Source organism: Mus pahari, chromosome 2 (assembly GCF_900095145.1).
Source record: "Mus pahari chromosome 2, PAHARI_EIJ_v1.1, whole genome shotgun sequence".
Lineage (NCBI taxonomy): Eukaryota > Metazoa > Chordata > Mammalia > Rodentia > Muridae > Mus > Mus pahari.
Genome location: NC_034591.1, coordinates 140203999 through 140208738, shown reverse-complemented (window position 1 = coordinate 140208738; position 4740 = coordinate 140203999).

Sequence of the window (4740 nt, the reverse complement as noted above, 5' to 3'; positions counted from 1 at the left end):
TTTTTTTTTTTTTTTTTTTTTTTTTTTTTTTTTTTTTTTTTTTTTTGGTTTTTCGAGACAGGGTTTCTCTGTGTAGCCCTGGCTGTCCTGGAGCTCATTCTGTACACCAGGCTGGCCTCGAACTCAGAAATCCGCCTGCCTCTGCCTCCTGAGTGCTGGGATTAAAGGCATTCGCCACCATACCCGGCTTAACCCTTAGGTCTAACAGGTCATACTGAAGAGATGAGGCAGGTGGATGTCTGAGTTTGAGGCCAGCCTGATCTACACAGTAAATTCTAGGCCAGTTAGGGAGAAACCAAGAGATCTTGTCTCAAAACAAAGTCACATTAGTCCAGGAGCACCCATCTTTGAAGTTCATGTTTTCTTTTTCCCCCTCTTGACTGGCCTCTAGGTGGGTTTACTATGGTGTGCTGGCTATTCCCTCCACCCCACAAGCTTAGTCTCCCTCAGTCCAGCTTTCTTGACATCAAGATTGGGTGCCATTTACATGTCCAGACCTTCTTCCTCCCAATGAGTTGGTGCTTCACAGTGGGTGGGAGAGGATGTGGCCCTTTTGTTTGGTTGGTTGGTTTTTGTTCTTTTTGTTCCCCCCCCCCCCCCAAAGAGGGTTTAGTAGTTCCGGCTGTCCTGGAACTCACAGGGATCTACTACTTGTCTCTGCCTCCTGAGTGGTAAGGTTAAAGGCATGCACCTCCACCACCCAGCTAGGATGTGGCTCTTTTAGGACACCGTGATCGAGGTATCGATTCTTTCAGGAAAGCTGTTTCTTCTTACACAGTGCTGCTGGGTACCTGTTAGATAGATCCTCTTCTATCCCCATTCTCCTGGATGGAGCATGTCCCTGGGTCTCAAATCCTGATGTGTGAATATCTCCAACTGCTCCAGCTTTCCTCTCTCATGTATATACATACCACATTATCACAGCGATGAGTGAGTATAAACCAGGGGCAGTTTACAAGTAGGCAGCCACAGCCTCTTGCCTAGGATTTAAAATATAGGTATCCTTCATCAGCCACACCCACGGAGTCCCTGCAGATTCTACCCACTTAGTCCCTCTCCTCTCCCCATCCCACAACAAGAAGGTTCAAATTGCTTTTCATTTAATCTTTCTTTTTTAGATTTATTTTTATTTTATGCGTGTGTTTTCCTGCGTGTATATGCGTACAGCACGTATATGTCTAGTGGCTGAAGAGAAGAGAAGAGGGCATCAAAGCCCCTGGAACTGAAATTATGGGCAGTTGTGAGCTACCATGTGGGTGCTGGGAACTGAACCTGGGCCATCTTGGGAGGTGAGTTCCTTACCTGCTGAGCCGTATCTCCGCCCACTTCCTGTGTCTTTGAGTACCCCCAAAGGGACTGGGGTGTTTGTGCTACTTTTGTGGAGCTGCCTCTTCTGTACCTTTGAGTACCCGGAAGGGACTGGGTGTGTTTGTGCTACTTTTGTGGAGCTGCCGCTTCTGTACCTCCCACTCCCTTCCCTGCCCTATGCTCATCTCCTTGATCAATTATAAATAGACCACTGACATGATTGGCCCGCAGAGACTAAGGATGGTATAATCTCCTAATTAATGCACCCCAGGGGCAGCCTCTCCAGCCAGTTATCTAGAGTTCTGTTTCCACTCCATGGGATCCAGGAACCTAGAACAACACCCGGAGAAGGTTATCCCCCGGGTTTTTAGCATACAACCAATGGTTCCTCTCCTCACGCTTCTGTGCGGATGTAGAGACTGCTCCGAAACCCAAAGGGCTAGTGTTCTGCACTGACACAAAGAGGATTTGTGAAGACTGGATAGCAAGATGGGATGCAGTCCACGTGGGGCTTGGGGTGTGACATTTGTTTCTTAGGAATCCACCCAGTCTCTACTTTTTCCATGTTCACCTCTCGGTGTTCAACCCCCTACAGGAGATACAGTCCTCAAGCCAAAGGAGGTACAGGTGGAAGGTAGTACTGGACCCACCTAGCCAGAGAGCTCCTGCAACACTACCCCGAATACCCTGTACTCAGCAACCCCCAAGAAGTGAATAGGACCCAGGTGTCCTAGGCTTTGGCTCGATGGCGCCTGCCCCTGGGGCCTCTTCCAACAGCTGTCACCAAAGAAACCTCTCCAGCCAGTTACTCCTGCCAGGCCTCAGGTCTGGCTCCAGGGCTCACCCCACCCTCCCCAGCTCCTTCCCTCCCTCTTCCTTCCTTTCCTCCCCCCTCCCTGCCCTCCCCAGAGCTTTACCTACCCAAGACAGCCCCACCCAGCTGTGCTGGGTCCATCCCATAATAATTCTCCTCCCTAGCCCCCACCCCTCCCAGAAGAGAGGCGGCCATCCCATAATAGCCACCCACAAGAGACATTCCGCGGTGACCGCCCCCTCCCTGCAGAGCTGCTGGGAGCAGCCATCCCATAATAGCCGGCCGCCTGTTTTACTGGTTACGGCTGTGGAGGGAGGTGGAGAGGAAATGGAGGGGCGGGGGAGGGGAGAATCAAGGGCCCCCACTTTGTGGACCCGAGGCAGGAAAGAAAGGAGAGTGGCATAAGAATTTGGGGGTCAAAGGTGACACGCAGGTGGGAACCACTGGCCACCACAACCGTGCTTTGAGGCTTTCTCCTCTTCACTATCCAGGAGTTACATTTTCCCCTCCACAGTCCGGAGGTGGCTGCTAGACAGGGGCGATGCCTAGGATGGGCTGAGGTGCCCAGTATGGAGCGGGGGAGTGGCTGTTGATGTGTGTGGGTGAAGTGTGTAGGGAGATGGATTTCAGGTGTTCCCATTGGACTCTTGGAGGCTGACCTTAGAATGATGAGAGAGGAAGGGGTGAACTGGGGGTGGGGTGGGGGGGTTGGAGAAGAGCTCCTCAGGCCCTCCCAATTCTGCACCACCATCCCATAATAATCCCCCAGCCCCCCTCCCCCTCCCACACACGACATCCCATAATATCTTCTGGAGAAGCAGTCCCCGCAGTAGGTACAAAGAGCTATCCCATAATAAGCTCCCCCACCCCCACTCATCACCCCCAACTTGCCCCCCCTCAGTCACATGCAGCCGGTGCCATCCCCCGCTGCTCCCCCCTCTGGCCACCGAAGGCCTTGCCAGCCCATAATACTCTTGCCTCTGGTCGCAGGAGGCCTCCAGCCCATAATACTCCCTTCCACCACCACCCCCCCTTCCCGCCCCGCACCCCTTCCTCCCGCCTCCAGTTGGAGCCGGGCCTCACCAGCCCATAATATTCCCCAGTCTCCTAAGGCTGTTCCAGCCCATAATACTCTCCCTGTCTCCTAAGGCCTCTCCATCCCATAATACTGCCAGACGCCTGACCTGTGGGCCAAACCCCAGCCCGTTCCACACATCGAGGCTGTGTCAGCGCGCTGGTCTCTCTCCCTGTCCCTCCTCCCTCCCTGGGTCGGAGCTTTCCCTCCAGGGCTGGCGCTGCCCTCAGGACCACGGGCCCCTCTCCCAGCCCCACCCTGTGCCTGCCTGGCCCTCACTTCCCCTCCAGCCTTCTCTCCCTGGCCCTTTCTCCACCATTGGTTCTTCATTCAGTCTCCCTCCTCTGCCTTTCATGCACTCTCCACCTCCATATTAGTCCGTGGGATTGGACATCAGCCTCATGGGGAGAGAGTGCCCCCAGAGGGCAATGGGCCAGTCACTGCCCCGGGGCTGCCTGCTTGACCTAGCACCATGGAAACGTGCCCAGCCTGCCTAGTGCTAGCTCCCCTGACTCTACTTCTGCTCATCTGGACGATTCACCTGGAGTCCTTGCTGTCTTTCACAAGAGTAGCTCCAGCAACCCCCAACTCCACATAAGACCGGGATGGAAGGAGCTCCCATTTATGGGATTTCTGAAGTGCCTTTCACATTTCTTTGTCCTCAGTCACCCAATAAGTAGATACTATGAGCCCCATTTCCCAGGGGTGGGAAGAAACAGGCGCACAGAGGTTAACTGGCCAAAGTTACATTGCTAAGAAGTGACAGCTGACATTACTAGCCAGGTTTGTTTGATTCCAAAGTCCTGGAAGCCTTTGGTTTTCTCTAAACCCAGTACGAGAACTCATGACCATCTTGCAGGAAGTCTAAGCCATTCTGTGTGCTACCGACAAAGACAAGCTGCTGCTGACAGTTCCTTGGTGGTGTGTTTGGGGAACAATGAGATTGGAGATGTGAGTCCAGTTTTCAGCCCCACTGTGTCCGAGGCGAGCGTAAAGTAGGGGTCAGAGGAGGATTTGGGAAGAACAGAAATAATGAGGCAGATTCGAGGTGTGGCAACAGAGGAGCTAGATCTATTTATCCTAGGTAAGGAACCCAGGACAGACCAAAATGCACAGAAGTCCTAGTTGGTGAACCGATAAGTTTTATTGGGGGTTACTTATAGGAATATGGGTGAGGGGTTACTTACAGGAGCAGAAAGGACTCAAAGACAGCTGCATCTCCAAAGCCCACCCAGCATGGGTGACAGCTCACAAAAGCTGGGAACCTGGAGACACCCCACAGCCTGCAGATGGCTCAGCAGGTTGGAGAATGTCCTTTCCAGGTGCCTCAGTTGGTCTAAACTTCTAGGCAACTTGGCTGGTTTCTACTTCTATCAGGCAGCTGATCTGGTCTCAGAATCTTCTTTAGACAGCTAGCGCTCGCGCTCTCTCTCTCTCTCTCTCTCTCTCTCTCTCTCTCTCTCTCTTTGTTTTTTTTTTTTTTTTTTGAGACAGGGTTTCTCTGTATAGCCCTGGCTGTCCTGGAACTCACTCTATAGACCAG